The sequence below is a fragment of the Pelodiscus sinensis genome, chromosome 3 (assembly GCF_049634645.1).
Source record: "Pelodiscus sinensis isolate JC-2024 chromosome 3, ASM4963464v1, whole genome shotgun sequence".
NCBI lineage: Eukaryota > Metazoa > Chordata > Testudines > Trionychidae > Pelodiscus > Pelodiscus sinensis.
In genome coordinates, this window is record NC_134713.1 from 111,383,779 (window position 1) to 111,402,914 (window position 19,136).

The 19,136-nt window shown below is 40.2% G+C and overlaps 1 protein-coding gene across 18 annotated transcripts in view; it reads left to right on the forward strand.

The window, feature by feature from the left end:
• The window catches only part of ARID1B (AT-rich interaction domain 1B), a 449,448-nt gene that overhangs the window by 62,206 nt on the left and 368,106 nt on the right, over positions 1 to 19,136 (forward strand). The window lies entirely within an intron of this gene.

Below are 19,136 nucleotides of genomic sequence, written 5' to 3' on the forward strand. Positions count from 1 at the left end.
GATACAACATAGAAATGAGGGAGAACAATGAAATATTACCAATTGGGATGAAAAAACAGTAGTGACAGATAACTAAGCATTGTTGAGTTGTTAAGAAGCATCACAGCAGAGCAGAGTTTAAAAGAGGAATTTGAAGGAAGACGATGGAGGTAGTCATGAAGATATTTATGAGGTACTTCTCCAGTGTGTAAAGGGCAGTATGGAAGAAAGTATGAAGGCACTTGTTGAAAAAATGTTTCAATGAGTGGTCAGTCAAGATTGGCATCATTTGAAGAACAGAGGTGGAGGCTGACATCTTGATACCACTTATGAGACAATAGAGAGAAGCCATGAAAGGCCTTAAAAGCGAAGACGAGTAGTTTGTTTTCAAGCTTCAGTGTGTTGCAGAGGAAGAAGCAAATAGAAACATACAGTCAGAAGGATGGCAGGATCAAAGAAACAAGCCAAGAAAGAGGTCTTTGCCATGGCATTTTGAATGAATGTACAGTAAGTGGGGTAAAATGAATTAGGGATGTGAATGGGTAACTGGTGAATTGGTTACACAGTAAGCATCACTCTTACTGGGCGATGCTTAGCAGTAACCAGTTAACTGGCAGCCCCGCAGGCCAACCTGTGGGATCCTACTTAATCAGTTAACTAAATGTCCTTAAAGAAAACTCTTACGTTCTCAAGAAACATTTTTCTTTTTATGCCTGTCTGTACATTTCAATGATCATAGATGGAAATATTTTTTTCATTGGTTTGGAGGTGTGTTTGTATTGTGGAATTGGTGTTCCACTGACATTTACCAATAAAAATTTGATCCTTACAAGTCTAAGTATATACTATGTTGTGACAATCAGAAATAGACTAAGTCCCCTACAAATCCACCTATTTCATAGCCCCGGACAAATGACTCATCTGCTCGGACAAGTGGAAAACTGCCTAGAGACATTGAAGGAGCAGGCAACATTTTTGAAAGAGCAAGAGGTTTAAAAAAACACTTTTAAATCTCATTATCTCTATAACTATTTGGAGTTTCAAGATAAGCTTGTTGTAATATTAAGTCTCTAGCTAATCATACTGTGTAAATAAACTGAGTGCTATGTCCTTAACTGCTTGAAACGAAAGGAAAAAATATGTAGCATTTTAAAGACTAACAAGATAGTTTATTAGGTGATGAGCTTTCGTGGCCCAGACCCACTTCTTCAGATCATATTCTGAAAGAGAATTGGCATGACCATATATAACAAAGGATTACAATGAAGAAAGTGAACACATTATAAACTAACAAATCGGATTTTAGAACAGAGGTTCAGTTACTTTGGAGGAAAAATGGAAGGTGGATGGAAAATCTTCAGTAGAATAACTTCTAAAAGTCACTTCACCTGAAGGAACAAGAATGATTTTTACAGTGATTAGGACCACTGTAGATTCTATGCTGCAAGTTCTTCTTCAAGAGATTGCTCATGTCCATTCCATGTAGGTGTGTGCGTGCCACTTGCCTGTGTTGTCAGAAGATTTTTTTCCCTCAGTGCTACCCGTTGGGCCAGCAGGGAGCCCCTTAGAGTAGAGCTGCTATATTGGCACATATATACCCCTGCTGGCCCTCCACCCCCTCATTTCCTTCATATCGATCGATTTTCCTAGGTGTCATGGCAGGAACTCAGGGAACAGGAACAATAGGCTGTGTTCCTGTTTGTCCTTGGAGTGGGGGTCAGGTCCTTCTAATAAATACCACGGGCCCTGCGAGGGAATTTGAAGGTGCACCCAGGGACAGTGTACCATTCGCAACTCTTCCCTTTGTGGATCATTTGCTTGCTTTCCACCATGCCTGAACATCCATAATATCAGACTACTGGGTCCTGGACACGGTGGAAAGCAGATACTCTGTCACGTTCCTCTCCCAGCGCCATTCCCCTTCCCTGTCCCTCTTCAGGGATTCTTCTCACAAGCATCTCTTATATGAAGAGGTGCAGCAGCTCCTTGACCTAGGAGCAATGGAAGTGGTTCTTTGGAGTTCAGGGACAAGTGTTTCTATTCTCAATACTTTTCTTGTCCCCAAGATCAGGGGTGGCTTTCGTCCCATCCTGGACCTCAACGCCTTTATCACCAAAACAAAGTTCAAGATGGTGACACTGTCGTCCATCATCCCTTCCCTCAATCTCAGAGACCGGTATGCTGCCCTCGATTTAAAGGATGCTTACTTCCACATCTAGATTGCCACAGGCAGTTTCTCCATTTCACAATGGGCCAGGACCATTACCAATTCATGGCACTTCTGTTTGGCTTTTCAACAGCCCCATGGGTTTTTAACCAAATGTATGGCTATAGTGGCTGCTTTCCTTCAGAAGTGCAAGGTTCAGGTTTAGCCTTACCTGGTCAATTGGCTGGTTCAGGTTTCATTTCCTTCTCAGGTGCAGGCCTCCTCCACAGCCTTGCCTATTTTGGACATCTGCAGGGCAGCTTCATGGTTCTTGGTCCACACCTTTGCCAACCACTATGTGTTGGCTCACCAGGCAAGGGAGGATGCAGCCCTTAGTAGGGCAGTTCTCCATTCTGTGAAGGTTAGAACTCCGACCCCACCTCCTGGGGTTCTGCTTTGGAATCACCTACATGGAACGGGCATGAACAATCACTCGAAGAAAAAAGGTTACTTATCTCTCATAAATGTTATTCTTCGAACTGTGATGCTCATGTCCATTCCAAATCCCACCCACCTTCCCTACTGCAAAAATTCTGGCAAGAAGGAACTGAAGGGGAGGAGGGCCAGCAGGGGTATACATGTGCTGGTATAGTGGCACCACTCCAGGGGTCTCCCAGCAGGTACCACTGAGGGAAAAATCTTCCGACAATGCATGCACATGGCACACAGACACCTACGTGGAATGGATGTGAGCAACACATCTTGAAGAATAACAGCTATGAAAGGTAAGTAACCATTTTCTCCTTGGAGTTGTTTATTGATATCAATGAATTTTAAAGACGTTCTGGCCAAAACAACTTGACTATCACATGCCCTTTTATCATCTTTCCAAAATTTAGCGAATCTAAAATGTCTACATGACGTGTGCTCTTGTTTGTTGATGGTTTTTATTTGTAAGTGTCCTGAAAAACCTGAACTGAATGTGCTTGAAAAATACCATCTGCTCCCCCACAGTATGGATAGGGCATAATACTATTGATGTGAAGAGCTGTCATAGCAAATATTTTTATTGTAAGTTTCACACTTTTCATATCTAATGACATAATTGCTTGTAGTTTTTTTTTTTTTTTTTTTTTTTTAAAGTGATCTCCATCACTTGCGGCCTTTTTGAGAATTTGTGATGCAGGTTTGATATGAGTCTTATGAACCATGGAGAATAAGGGGTCTGGGCTCTACTCCCTGATAAGGCTGCTGTTTTAGGGCAGAATATGAAGTCCAGTGGGATGAAATGGAAAAAAAAGAGAAACTGTGTATATCTATTGCATAAATTACAGTGCAACAATGTGTGTTATAAAAATAAAATTCTGGAGTTTATTTTGACTGTCCATTTCTGTGTTATTTCTACTCAGTCAGGCAAGTGTAGCGCTTCAGCCAAATGAGCACTGCAACGCAAGTTTTAATATATTTCTTGTGGTATTTAAGATTATTGGAGTGATATTTCTTTCTGGATTTGTGTTTGTGTTTGTGTATGTGGGGACTGAGGTTGATTCAAGGAGTAGGGAAAGATGGAAATTACCTTCAAAAGGAGATTATTAAAAATGTTGGACAGATCATCTTTGTTCACAGAGATGGTCTGTTTCGGGTTTGATTGGAAAAAAACTGACGAAAGATGGTGTTTGGAAATGAAACATGACAGAAAGCAGTTAGCATAAGCTGTGCAATAATTTTTCATAAGCAGGAACGAGAAGGCTGTTAGAAAATGGGATTTATGCCAGTAAAAAGATAGTAAGACAAACTGATAGTTTTCCTTTAGTATGGGACTGTAAGTTTGGCTCCTTCTGATAGTTAAATCTGCTTTATTATATGTAGCAGATCTAGTGTTGTAGCTTTTATCCTTTCCTGCCAATTGGGGGAAAGTTTATCTGGTGTGATTAACCTCTAGCTAGGAAATCAGAATCATTCGCTTTCTCCTGGATGGGTAATAACCTTTTGACACAGAGTCAGAAAGCTTTGTTCTCTCCTGGAAATTCTGCTGATTTTTAAACAGGCTCCCTTCCCGGACCGGCTCCCGCCTCACACTGCTGCCTCTGTATCACCTGCCCCTATCTGCAGAGGTCTTGAGCTCACCTCATACAGAGGCTATGCTGGCATCGCATATCAAGCTGCTATTTCCTTGGGACTCAGCTTTAATTTCTGCTGTTTGTCACTTAGTATAGTTTTCTCTGTGGTGAAGAGCCAGCTACCTACATTCTTTCTGCAATCTGGAGTTACTGTTTCATCCCCACACAGGTAAAATGACGCTTAAAACATTGCCACATTCTGTCCCAAAGGTTGTTGTATACTTGCAGTATTGCTTTGAGATTGTTCTCAGCTTGTTCAAACTGTACCAGACCCTGAATTTCCTGTCTTTCTGCAAGAGGAGCAGAGAGTGAAAAAATTATATGTCTAGCCACAGTAAGCAGGGAACCACATATAAAGGTTAGTTTTGTTTTCTTTAAAACTAATCTTCCACCTCCTAGCAAGGCCTTGTGTACCAGTAGTAATTGAATGGGCTGCAGGGTACACTGGGAATTGTAGTCTTTCAATTCTTTCTGCTCTGAAGATTAATAATCTTGCAAACCTCTGAGGGAGATAGAGAGGATGCTCTCAGACAAATTGTTATCTTGTCTTTCAGAAGTCTGCTTTGTGCATTGAATATACCTTCAGTTCATCCCTTTTGGTGTTTATCCTTGATCCTTAGTAATGGCAGTATGTTAAGTAGCTAAGGGGATTTTTTTAATATGGTTTGGGGGTATGGGTTCTGTTCTTGTGACAATCAAGTTCCTCTGATAAGCTAGACACATGTTTTATGTGGAGTTTCTGAAATGTAAAAGCTTTAGGTAATAAATATTGGGGGGGGGCAGGTTCTTTCGTAAACCATTTAAACATACAGAAAATAAAGTGGGGAGGTGATCCATCCACTTTTCATTTTGCTTTCTTTACTTTGATATGTTAGAGTACTGTAGGAGTCCTAATGACAAAGTTTATAGGAACAATTTTTGTAGTCTGGTCCCTACTTCTCAAATTTTTAGTTTTGCTCTTCCAGTGGCTTTAAAAGGCCTTTGTTACGGAGCCACTGTTCTTTTGTGCACTGTTTTTGTTTGAGCCAGTGAGGTACATTTTTAGTGTCATGTTAAACACCATAATCCAATTAGCAGTAACAATGTAACCACTCTACTTCCATGGATACTTTTCTAGGAGTTGATACTAGCTAGTTGCATAAAGCTTTTACTGCTTACAGAATAGCTAAAAATTCAACGTTTAAGACTTGCTAGCTAAAGCAAATAGTGTAGTATTTTTAATTTAATTAATTTTTTTCATTACACGTTTCACAAGCCTAAAAGTACTTTACACAATTGCAAACTGCATTATATACATGCAGGGATTACTTTAATTCACAACCTGCTCATATGTGAGTACAATGTAGCATCAATTACAGTTTGTCAGTAGTTGTTTAAGGATAGGAAGTGAAGGCAAATATTGTAGCAAACTAAACAGTGGAATTGAGGCAGGCAATAGGGATGCTCTGGTGTAACATGGTAGGAACAGACTACTAGTCCTAGGTACTAGTCTCAGCTTTGCTGCTAATTTGGCAAAGGATTCAATCTCTTTGTTCCTCAATTTACATGTCTATAATATGGGTATAATATCAAATACATGCTTCATGGATATATTCGAGCTTAATATTTATAAATTACTTAAAGATTTTAAAATGAAAGTTTATTTATTACTACAGGTTGGACCCCTCTGGTCCAGCACCCTCAGAACATGATTGGTCCTGGATGAGGGAATTTGCTGGACAATGGGAGGTACCTGTCACCAGCCCCTCAGCCCACTGCCCCTCCCTGCCACCAGCTCATTTGGCCTGGCTGAGCTGCTTACTGGCAAGCCCCAGCTCTGCTGCTGGCCTGGTGGCATGCTGCCCAATCAGGCTGCAGCAGCCCCAGCACTGCTGCCAGGAGGCATAAGGCCCTAGCTGTGCTAATTCTGCTGAGCTGCTGCAGCCCCATCCAGCTTCCCTTCTCAGGCTGCTGCAGCCCTGACCCCGCTGCAGGGTAGCAGGCAGCCCCAATCCTGTTGCTTTCGCCGCTGCCCAAACTGTTCTGGCACACTCCCACAGGATACCGTGTCCCTGCTGTCACCCAACCTGCCGTGACCCCGACCAAGCTTCCACTCCTGAACTGCTGTGGTCCTGGCCCAGCTGCCAGACAGCCCCGATCATACTCTGCCATCACCTGGGCTGCCCTGGCACTACCACTGCCCAGGCTGCTGTTGCCCCACTGCTACCAGGCTTTTGGGGCTGCTCTGGCCCCTCAGCTGCTGGCCCTTCTGGTCCGAGATTCTCTCATCAAGGACCATCCATGGCCATGCCTGACCATATATGTTGCTGGACCGCAGAATCCTGAGTTTGGGAAGTGCAACCTATACAGACGTGTGTGTGTGTGTGTGTGTGTGTGTGTGTGTGTGTGTGTGTGTATATATATATACAGTACACTATATTTTTTCCAAGGAGATCTAGATTTTATTTGTTTAATTATTTATTAGGGCAACACTCTTACTCTTGTGAAAAATGCCAAAGAAACGTTGACTGCAGGTGGTCATGGTCTTTTACCATGGAACCAAAAGACTATATTGTTAAAATCTAACGTGTCAAAAATTGTGTAACTGGCAATGCAGCTTGCAGCATACTGGATTTTCTTGAGTAAATCATGTGCAGTTTGTGAGCACTAAGGAAATCACAGCACAAGATGTTATGGCCATAATTGGCACCCTTGTTAGCAGTCTTAGCAGAAAACCATTGGTTTTGTCGTCACTCCTATTTGTGATACTAGCAAATCTTTCTGATTCATAAACTAAATGTGCTGTGTCTGTGCTTATTTGAGAAAAATCCTGAGGCTGTGTAAATTTTGAGCTTCCGTATGGAGACATGTTATACACCACAGTCAAATTCCTAGTCTGCATCTATGCTGAGGGTTTTCTGAATGAGAACCCTAATGTAGATCAACTGGGCTAGATGACATGATGGTAAAAAAGTCCAGCGGCTGGCCCAAAGTATAACTCAAACTTTTTCCAGTGCTGTGGAAAAGCACTGGTGGGTGGATTTTCTAAAATTCCCCAGTAGACTTAAGTCTCTGACAATATTTGATAATAATAGAAATTACCAATTGTGAGATCATTTAAATAGAGGCATGTGTTTCTGTCTTTCTGACATGTATCATGTTATGTGCACTGCTACACAGTAGGTGGAGGTCTTAATAATTTCCCAAACATTCTTTAATTTCCCCCTTCAATTCTCCCTATATATCTGTCAGTAGAGTTTAGGCACTGGAAAAAGAGAATACTTTTGATATTAATTTGTTGTAATATTCCATATCTGTCTTGTAATTTTGTCAGAAAATTACTTCACAAAGCTGTCTTTTGCTCCTCATTTATTTTTCTAAATGGCACAATTTGAAATAGTGTCCAAAATATGACTCATTGACAAAGCGAGTCTTTTTTTTTTTCAGAAAAGACAGATGGAGAAAGCAAATGTTTTTAAAATGTAATGTCCAAAAGTAGTGGAGATGCATTAATAATAGTTAATTTTTATTTTAATTAAATGGTACCAGTTTTTTAAATTTCTTTTCTACTTCTCAATGTTTCTTTGGCAGAGGGGAAACTTGCAGCCTTGCAATTGTTACAATTATACCAGAACAACATATAGTCATAGAACATCTCAATTAAATAGAATAAGATGACAGTTTCTATATCACAAGGCATCAGATTTTTTTTTTAAAGTATTGGACTAATTTTTTAAAAATTCCAGATGTCTCTGGTCATGTTAAGAGACTGAGGTTATTGTATTTTTACTTTATTTTAAAATTGTAAGTCTATTAACATGTTGTAATATAATGAAATTAATGGGTACTACCAAACCAATTTGAATTGTTAATTGTATTTCAAATAGGTCTCTGTTAGCACTGGGAAGTCAATGCTTATTTAAAATAGAGGACCATGAATGGGACTTGGATATATAAATAACCAAAAGAATTAAAAAAAAAAAATCTTCAACCAGAAATATTGACAGTTGCTATTTCCGTTCAATATATAAGATATATCCTACTTTTATAGTACAATGTTAAACAAATTAAATTAAAAAATAGGATCAGATTACTTCTGTAGTAAAAGTGATTATTTCAGTCAGTCACTTGTGCGCAGAAAGATTGAAACTTTTATCCATGAAACATGAATATAGATAGATCTTTATGATGTGTGGAAAAATCTTTATTTATCTTTATTTCCCCAGAGAGATTTCCTCCAGCTTAGTTGAAGTAAGGTCAAATATGTGTTTTCCTGTAGATATTAAACCTAATGTCTCCCCTCTAGAAAATTGTGAAGTTTGTCTTCTTAAAAGAATTCCAGAAGTTTGCTTCCACAAAAGAAGGCTGCTCTCCACATGTTTCTTTGATACCAGATGTGTTCAGAAGCCATCAGAGTGATATGGATTTTAAGTCAATGTAGTGATTGGGCAACATATTAGAAGACTCAATTTCTAATTTTCCTACAAATGTATACAATATTTTCATCCTGGGAAGCTTGTATATTGTCACTCCAGCTGTACACATATGCAAGGATAAGGAATTTATACTATGGATATGAGTTCACAAAGTCCACTCCAGAATGGCTTAACTTTTAGGGTTGTATTTTAAGTTTCATAGTTTACCATTAAGTTTTTTGTTGTGCCATAAAACTATGTAACAAACAATATGTAGTACATGGCAGAATAAGCTCTTTGAAAAAACTGTTTAATCTGAAGGTGCATGCAGTAGTTCATCATGATGACAATTAGTAGCTATTGAAATAGTAGTTTAGGTAGTGCATTTGTTTAAATAATCCCATCCCAGCCTTACGATAATAGGCAGCGATTGCCGTCTAGCCAAGTGTTCTTTAATCAGGTCTATCAAGCTATCATTAACTCTCTACATGTCTTGTATTTTCAATGTAATTTTTACATCCTGATACCCAAAACCTTTCTCCTTTTGGATAAATGCCTGAGATTCAATTATCTTCATATAAGCATTTTTTTCAGTTGTATCCCTAATCTAGGAACTGTAGTATTATCTTTCTAGAGACACATGAAAATAGTTTTGAAAAAAATAAACAGGACATTGCTGTCTAAGGGATAATTTGTTCATTACATTGCCTATGTTCAAGAATCTCTGTCATTTCATTATGTACCATGCAATCACCAGTGGAAAAATCCGGGGAGATGAAGGGCAACTCTGACTTGTTATTTCTTTGTTCCATCAAATCATGGGCAAAGGAGAACAGTCAGAAAAATAAACTTTCACAACAGCATTACAGAATTCTTACCATTTCAGTCCAGTGCAAATTGGGACAAAGGGCAGGAGAGGATGTGAATGAGTGGTCATAGCTCTCAAAACATAAAAAAAAAACCCCCTCACACACTCATTTTCATCAAATGTTTTAAAGCATGCATAAGTGAGTATTAGATAAGCCATATTTACTTATGGTAATACCTCTGTGGTCAAGATGAGTTCAGATTATTTTCATTAAGAGACTTGCTGCCTTGGGGAATGAGCAGTTGCTTTTAAGCTTTTGTTTCATTCAGAGTTCAACATTCGGTTACAATCTCTTCTTGAAAAAACCCTGAAGCATTGTAGCTCAAATGTTAAGTGTTGGGCTGACCTTAAAGTGTTTTCACCAACATTTTCAAACGTCCACTTTAGTGTCTTGAATAATTTCAAATTAAAAGACCGTTTTATTAAATAGTATAGCCATGCCTCCGTTTTCATTCGTTTTATGTAAAAAGTAGTGTAGTCCACCCTCTCCCTCTTTAACTGTTCACGTTCTTGCAGAAAGAAACTTGGAGAAGTGCTAGGCTGCATGTTAGAATGCTGAAACTGGGGGAAAGCATACTTTTCCTTCTTAAAATCCTCTTAACGTCAATCTTATTCAGTTGTCTAGAGGTACAGGTATATGAAGACCCAATGAAACAAAAATAAATATTTGCTATTTCATCTCAAAATACTTGCCTTGGTGTTCCAAAAACCCAATAATTTTAAGTCCTTATTAATGTGGCGTCCTTGTGTAGCTCACCTGTTCAGTAATTTGTGTGATGTGCAGCCACACTTTGTGCATAGTTGAAAGTTGTGATGATGTTGAAATGTCCCGTTTTGACATTTTCAGAACAAAACATTTACATTTTTCCATTCAAAATGACTTTTTCCCCATTGAAATTTGTTTTAAAAATGGTGATTTTTTTCCAAAAGAAAAATTTTAGTCAAGTGGAAAAGACATTTTTTACAGAATTTTCTTTTGTATAGAATTCTGAAATTTTCAAATTTCAAACCCTACCTGTGGGGAACCCGGGCAGCAGTACAAGTCAGAATGGAGAGCCAGGAGTCTAGGTGGCAGCATGGCAGGGAGCGGGGTCACTGGGCATCAGCACTTTTGGGAGTCGGGGAGCTGGGACAGCAATTCGGGCTCCAGGGCAGAACAGGCAGTGGGCCTCTATGCATGCACAAGCCGTGCCAGTGGTCTGCCTAGTATTTGTATTGGTGCTGCGCCTGTGCTGGATAGTATCCAGTGAGCTGCCAGCTGCACTGCTGGGTGCACTCCTCCAGCATGACCATGCCCGCAGTAGCATCACCAACGGTCTAATCACACAAACCCAAAGACACTTGCTCCACATCCTGCCCACCCCTTCTCCAAGGCCCCACTTCCACTCGTGCCATCCCCTCCTACTCTCCTTCACCCTCACTCACTTTCATCCGGATGGGGGTCAGTGGTCAGGTCAGGGAATGAGTTTGGGTGCAGGGGAACTCATATCTGGGGCAGGAAGTTGGGTGTAGAAGGAGGTTCAGGGCTGGGACAGGGGTCCAGGAAGCAGGCTCTGGCTGGGCACCATTTAACTGAGATGGCTTCCGGGTGGTGGAGCAGTGGAGTTAAGGCAGGGTCACTCCTACCTTGGCCCTGCACCACTGCTGAAAGCAGCTGGCATGTACAGCAATGGCTCCATGGTGCCATGTGTAGCCCCTCCTCTGCAGGCACTGAGCCTACAGCTTCTATTGGCCACGCTTCCTTATTGTTGACCAATGGGCGCTGCAGGAGCGGTGTCTGCCGGCAAGGACAGCATGTGGAGACCCCTTGCCCTGCCTTTCCCAGGGGCTGCAGGGACATGCCAGCCACATCCAGGAGCAGCAATTCCCACAAGGATCACTCCAGCCACGACAAGTTAAGATTTGAGAACTCACTGCTCAAAGAATTAAATTGAAGCGTAAGAGAAATGAAAATGGTAACATGCACAGACCAGTCACAAACCCAAACTAACCCACTTTGCAAGCACAGTAGTAACAGCAACCCATGTGTGTGTTGCGTCGGGAGATGAGAGTGAAGGACAATGTGTGTATGTGAGAATGACAGACACGCACAGTATGTGAGAGTGACAGATATTTGCATTGCTAAGTTCCCCCCATCCCCTTCTCTGTTTGTGGAGATAAGGCACAGGAGTGAGGACACCCTCACATCAGCACCCCCCCTTCTCACTCCCACACACAAACAGGAGGCTCCAGGGGGGCAGCTCCAAGGCAGAGGGCAGGAGCAGCATGACAGTGGGGGGAAGGGGTAACTAAAGTGCAAGCCTGATAACTTCCTGGCCAAAGCAGTCAGGATCACCTTTCAGAGGCTCCAAGATCTACTGGTAGATCCCAATCTACTGGTTGGTGACCACTGATCAACAGAGTTACAGCATGGAACAGACTTGTCAGCACAATAACCAGAAGAGATCGATACAATCCATCTTAGGCGGAGGGGGCTCAGGGCCAAGGCCCCTGACACTGTTCCTGAACCCTAAGCCATCTGAGACTAACTCACACACCCAGCAGCCTGATCCAGGCCTCCCCCCGCCCCACCAGTCTACTTATCCTGTTTCCTGGGCAAAAGATGTCACCTGGTCACACACATCCCTCCTGGGCTCAAGTTAGGAAAGGATCAGCTATTGTGTACTTGTGGGAGAGTATCATACCGAGATTGCCATCATTATCTAAGTATTGGTGCAATGTTCAGGGAAACTGAGGCACACGCAAGGGGTTACTACAGGACAGTAACACTCACATGCAACATAAGAAAGCAAGTACAATCCACGCTTCATCACAGTTGTGGAGCAAGACAGGGAGCCCCTCAGTGCTGCTGGTGGGGCAGCAGTAGCTAGGGCCCCCCAGCAATGTTACATAAGAATGGCCATACTGGGTCAGATCAAAGGTCCTTCTAGCTCAGTAGTCTGTCTTCCGACAGTGGCCAGCACAGGTGCCCCAGAGAGGGTGGACGGAAGACAATGATCAAGTGATTTGTCTCCTGCCATCCTTCTCCAGCCTCTGACAAACAGAGACCAGGGACACCATTTCTATCCCCTGGCTAATAGCCTTTTATGGACCTAACCTCCATGAAATTATTTAGCTTCTCTTTAAACTCTGTTATAGTCCTAGCCTTCACAGCCTCCTCTGGCAAGGAGTTCCACAGGTTGACTACACTCTGTGTGAAGAACTTTCATGTATTAGTTTTAAACCTGCTACCCATTAACTTCATTTGGTGTCCTCTAGTTATTTATTAGTTCCCATAATAGAAGAACTCTTCTTTTTTCACCCTCTCCACACCACTCGTGATTTTATATACCTCTATCATATCCCCCCTCAGTCTCCTCTTTTCTAAACTGAAAAGTCCCAGTTGTTTTAAACTCTCTTCATATGGGACCCATTCCAAACCCCTAATCAATTTAGGTGCCCTTTTCTGAACCCTTTCCAAGGCCAACATATCTTTTTTGAGGTGAGGAGACCATATCTGTACACAGTATTCAAGATGTGAGCATACCATAGTTTTATACAGGGGCAGTAAGATATTTTGTGTCTTATTTTCTATCCCTTTCTTCATAATTCCTTGCATGCTGTTTGCCTTTTTGACCGCCGCTGCATACTGTGTGGAAGTTTTCAGAGAACTATCCACGATAACTCCAAGATCTCTTTCCTGATTTGTTGTAGCCAAATTAGCCCCTATCATACCGTACATATAGTTGGGGTTATTTTTCCGGATGTGCATTACTTTACACTTATCTATTTGCCATTTTGTTGCCCAATCACTCAGTTTGGTGAGATCTTCTTGGAGTCCCTCACAGTCTGCTTCTGTCTTGACTATCCTAAACAGTTTGGTATCATCCACAAACTTTACCACCTCACTGCTTACCCCTTTCTCCAGATCATTTATGAATAAGTTGAACAGGATTGGTCCCAGGACTGACCCTTGGGGGACAGCACTAGTTACCCCTCTCCATTCTGAAAAATGACCATTTATTCCTACCCTTTTTTTCCTGTCTTTTAACCAGTTCTCAATCCATGAAAGGACCTTCTCTCTTATCCCATGGCAATGTAATTTACACAAGAGCCTTTGGTGAGGGACCTTGTCAAAGGCTTTCTGAAAATCCAAGTATACTATATCTACTGAATGTTCTCATATTTTTTCCATCCATATGCAGAGTAAATTTTGTTACGTGCACTGAAGCATAGGCAGATGTGCACCACCAATAGAAATGCATGCTGATGTTTGCTGCCAGTTGTAGGCACTGTCCCATCCCCTACTTCCTTTTAAATCACCTGGGCCCCTGGGGATATGTCCCCTTCCATCCCCTTCCTCTCATTGGTGGGCCAGCCCCGGGGTATCCGGTCTGTAGCTAGGGTGAGAGCCCAAGCTATGGACTTTCTTGATAAATGTATGGCTAGAGCCATGACTGTGAAAGTGACAAGAATGACTGCAAACAGCAGTGTGTCACCTTAACTACGATGATATAAGCCCTAACCCTCTTGTGAAGGTGGAGTATTATGTTGATGTAGCAGGGCACTTACATTGGCAGGAACATAACTATAGTGTAGACACTGACATAGTTAGGCCCAGGTAAGCTGCCTTAGGTTGACCTAACTCGGTAGGATAGACCAGGACTTACTTTTCCTATGGCTCTGGGGACTTCTGTCTATTAGTTTGGCTGCTTTCTTTTTCCTTGTCTGAGCTAGGCAATCTTTGATGGATCTTTTAATATGAGAGTCTAATCCTCCAAGGCAGAGCACGGAGATGGATTATCCTAGAGGGCATGAGAATAATAATTAGTATTTTGAGAGCATCACTGACTATTCTGTTCACCTCACCCTTTTTTTCCCCATCATCCGACATCATCTTGCATTTAGATTAAATTAATTTGTATTAATTGCATTGATATAATTGTGTGCTGTTAGTAAGGAGTTAGCTACCTAATTTTCAAGTTTGTGGGGATTTTTAATTAAAACACTTTTCTTAAACACTCCACATTGTTTATTTTAAAAATCCCATTCTCGTAGATTGGGATGGGATGTGTGAGTGTATTGTGGGCGGGTAGGAATTTTTTTTTGTAAGTGTGTTGTTGCAACAAAAATATTTTTTCTCTGTCTTTTTAAAGTCAGAGTTACTTTGTTTAATATTTCATTGTTGCTAGCCCAGACAATGTGTCCCCATTAATTAACCACAGACAGAAAATTGGGAGGAAGGTAGAAGTGGTGAGTTAAAAAAAAATGCTAAAACACAAAGTTATTTGGCAGAAGCCAATGAAATATTTGTTGAGAGAACTTGCAGCATAACTCGTGTTGTAGTTTATGCTAGGTGAGGATTTGTGCCTTGGAATTTATGGCAATGTTAAGAAAGAAATAAAAGGAAATATAGGACAAGTGTGTGTATATATATATATATATATATATATATATATATATATATATATATATATAAATTTCTAATCAGTATGATGCCCAATAGATCAAAGGATACATAAAGCTGAAGCTATGAAAAAAAAGAAAAGAAAATGGGCTATTTTATTCATTTGAACTTTCAACCTTGACGTTAATTAATAATATCTATTTTTGATTATTTAAGTAAAGCAATTCTCAAAGGTCCTTCATGTTAGGGAATTGGAGGACCTCCAGTCTAACCAGTTGTCTGCTAAATGCTAACCTTTCCCCTAATTTATAGTGTTTTTAATTCTCAAAGCTAAATGAATTCTTCAAAAATTAATGTAACTTTTCATTCTTTCAGTTGTGTATTATAAAGAAAACACAGTAGTGAAAGGCTAAAACAAATCGTTAAAGAAAAAAACGGGGGAAAAGGTGGGGGGGGGAGAAACTCAATGTTATAGAATGGTGCTGAAAGACACCATGTCTAAAGAGACCTCTATAGTGGGGAAAATGGAGCATGGAGCAGTTGAGAAAAATAAAGCTCTTGAAGTCAATTGAACATTCCTTGGTGCATACGGTATTGTTAAAGTTCTTTAGCAAATTGCTACTCAAACATGTGGTGACAAAAAAAATTCCAGTAAGAATACGGTCCAAAACTGCTAAAAGCATAACCTTGATGGTCTAAACGTATTTTCTTTTATTAGATGTTTGTTTATGCAGGATACACTAGAGTAAGAAAGCACATGCCGGGTTACCTGTTGGAGTTTCTCAAGTGAAAATCTGCCAGCATGTTAAAAAAGTATGTTAAGCAGTAGTGTGTACTGTTGTTAGTTTTTTTTCTGGTCTTTACTTCAGTACAAACCGTCTATTGTGTGAGTTCAGTATTTATTCCACAAAATTATGGTGAAGTGAGAGTGTGTTTTTCTGTTTTGATTGAAGCCTTAAAAGTGCTAATTGAACACCCTATGCTCCCTAATGGCCAAGCCGTTTTTTCAAGCTCATGGCTTAGTTTGGTTCACTCATTATTTCTCATTGCTTCACAAATTGAGGCAACAGCTCATATTTTATGCGTTTTATTATTTTTTTAATAACAGTGCAGATTTCTAAGTGAGATTTTAAACAAAAACCTGGCCTGTGTTGTGGATGACAGTCCACTTTATGCCTCAGTATCCAGAAAAGAGCAATTAAGGCTTCACTCATCATTTTAAATGATCACCATACACACGTGCCAGCCCAGTCCCAGTGAGGGATTTAAAAAAAAATCTGGAAACACATCACCTCTTCCACCTGGTTCTAGGGATGCCTTACTGGCATGCTTACCGGGCTAGCAGGTGCCAAGTGCTCAGCTCCACCTACCCAGAACTGCTCCCACACGTGGCGCAGTGGGCTTGGGCTGGCTGGAGCAGCCCACCAGGCTGGTTAACCAATTGAACATAACATTTCATCAGTAAACTTTTTAACCAGAATTTTACACCCTTCCCTGGTTCAGGCATTTCTTTCTCCTTGCCCAGTCTAAGTAAACCTTCCCTTCCTTCACCCTCCTTTTTTTCCTGCCAGCCAAAGGATCCCCGTATATGGTTTTGGCAAGCACATTTTGTATGGGAGGTGGTAATGGGGTTTCCCTCTTAAGACAAGAAGCCAAACCAGCCTGGAGTTAAAACAGCAGCACATTTTCCCCTAGAGAAATGCTGTTTAAAATAAATCTGTCTTTTTTAAATCTCTGAGTAGTTCAGTAGATTTTTCTTTTCCCTTCAACAGGCATGGCTTAATGCCACTTTTTTGTTAATATTACTGAGGTGTTTTACTGCAGCTTTGGTGGTGATTACAAGACTACTACATTTTGGCTAACAAATGCACTAGAAATCCCCCTGTGTTTTACATTTCACTACATAACATGTTTATATAACATGTTAAACACTTCTGTTTTAGGAATGGTTTTCCATTCAGGCAAAATGTATTTTCTACCTTGCTTTCCTAGTGTAGAGAAAACTATATTTAAATCCCCTGCTTCTAAATGTACACTTTTCAGTATTTTAAGAACCATATTTTGTTATCTTTACAGTAATTTTTCCCTTTTTCCCTTCATAGTTTCATTTCTCAGTGAGTCTTTCAGTTTTATGAAGTGAGAGCCTGTTTATCTGTAAGAGGGGATATCCAGATTGTTACATAGAACTTGAAAATGTAGTTAGGGAAAAACTGAGGTCTGTACCAGGGTTTATGCTTGTGTGAGTGCTAATTTGGCTTTCTGTATTCTTGTCCTGTCTGTCTGTGATATTTAATGTTCTAACATCTCTCTGGTTGGTTTAATCCATATGTCATTCAGATGGGGACCTGTGCTTTGGCATTGGCCTGACAATCAGTCAGCCATGGAGTAGAATGATAAAATTATGAAAACTGTGTTTCTGTTCATTGGACCAGTGGAATTTACAAGCTTTTTTCCTAGATGTGCCTAAACACTATATTGCTACGCTTTGGCTCACATGCAAGGGTTTTCTGAGATATAAGCCTTGTCAAGAGAATGAAGACTCATTTTCTGCTTTATATCTCTTTCTTGTTCATCCCCGTCCCTCCTTTTTTAAAATTTATAGATGTTTTCTCCCTGCAGATGAAATGTTGAAGTCAGCTTCTGAATGCTTTGATGCTAAAAAAAATAACAATGTATTGTTTAAAAACCCTCAAAAGCTAAGAACAAGGTGGAGTATTTTTGTGATACACAGCATTTTGTTACTTCTGTGTTCAGTCACTATTATAACTGTGAATGTGATAAGAAATGTTGTTTACATGCAAATTGTAGTTAATACAGATTTTTTTATGTAGCAATTTTACATGAAGGTAGCTTGACGGCAAGGCTATGTTTCTTTCATATCTTAATTTTTTTTGGTTACATGACACAACCTGCATTTGTACAATTAAAGTACACTACTCGTTTATATTTGACATAAAACAGAGTAGAAGAACTATTTTTGGATAAGAATTAGGGATATAAAGGGTTAACTGGTTACCCAGGACGCATGCACCCAGCCTGACTAGAGCAACTCCTCCACCTGTGGCGCTGTGCAGTGCAGAGGGCTCAGCCTGGCTGGAGCAGCCCACAGTGTGATGGACCCATCTGGGCTGGAGCAGCCCCCTGCCGCAAGATCGTGCTTAACTAGTTGAACCAGTTAACTTTTTACCAGGATTTTACATCCCTAATAAGAAGAAACTTTCTAATATGCATGTAGCTAATTGGCAAACTAAACATTTCTCAAAACCAATCAAATAAAAAAAAATTAAGGTCTCAACCCCACTTTTCAGGCAAGATTTATTAGCACTTTGACTTAAGTGAAATCTCATGCAACTAATGGTCCATTACTTTTATACATTTTTTACTGTTTGCAATACTCTTCGTTGAAGTGTTATTGTAAACCAAACTAAACTAGTGTTTTGAAAATAGCTTAACAAAGTGATGACAATTTTTGTCTTTAATCTTGTCTGTTTGCTCTGTTGCTTATGTGCACACATCAGTAATTCACAATAGGGATTCCCATCCTCATTGCAAATTTGCAAGGTTTTATTATGCATTTGTATTACATATAACTTGCTATGGTTTCCGTATGTGAAGTGTAAATCTATTGCTTCAACATAGAAATAATTTTGATCGTCGTCTTCTGTATATGTACTAGTATATAATTCTGTTGAAGAATTAATGCCTTGCTTGGTTTTATAAATGGTGGGTCTGCATAGTTAAACTCTCCATTTTTCCCCCCTTCTTTTAGTCTAAGTCTACTTGCACAAAAAATAAGGCAAAAGTAAGAGGTTTGTTAGCTCAGTTGAAATGTTAATACTTTGTAAACAATTTTAGAGTCCTGCTTTATATTTTTCTTAGAATCAGAGTTCTGCTTGCATGCTTTTTATAGTGAATGAAGTTGTAGTCTGTATCTCTGACATGAATCTTCTCAAAGAAAGGAGGAGTGGGTCTCATTTGTATTTGTCACCTCAGAATGGCTAGCAGGAAAAAGTAGTGCCCTGGTTCTGTTGTTCATATATTCTTAGTCAGGTGCCTTTTAATTGTTGCATTTTTCTAGTGGTGTAGCTTGTGCCATTCCAGTCCTAACTTTACAGTACTCACAGACAGAGAACAGTGCTTGGGCTATGCTTATCAACGTCCTATTCCAGTTCTATGGTATTGATAGCTCTTAGCCCACCCATATGAATGGTGAGCACACTTGTAATTTTGAAACCTGGTTGAT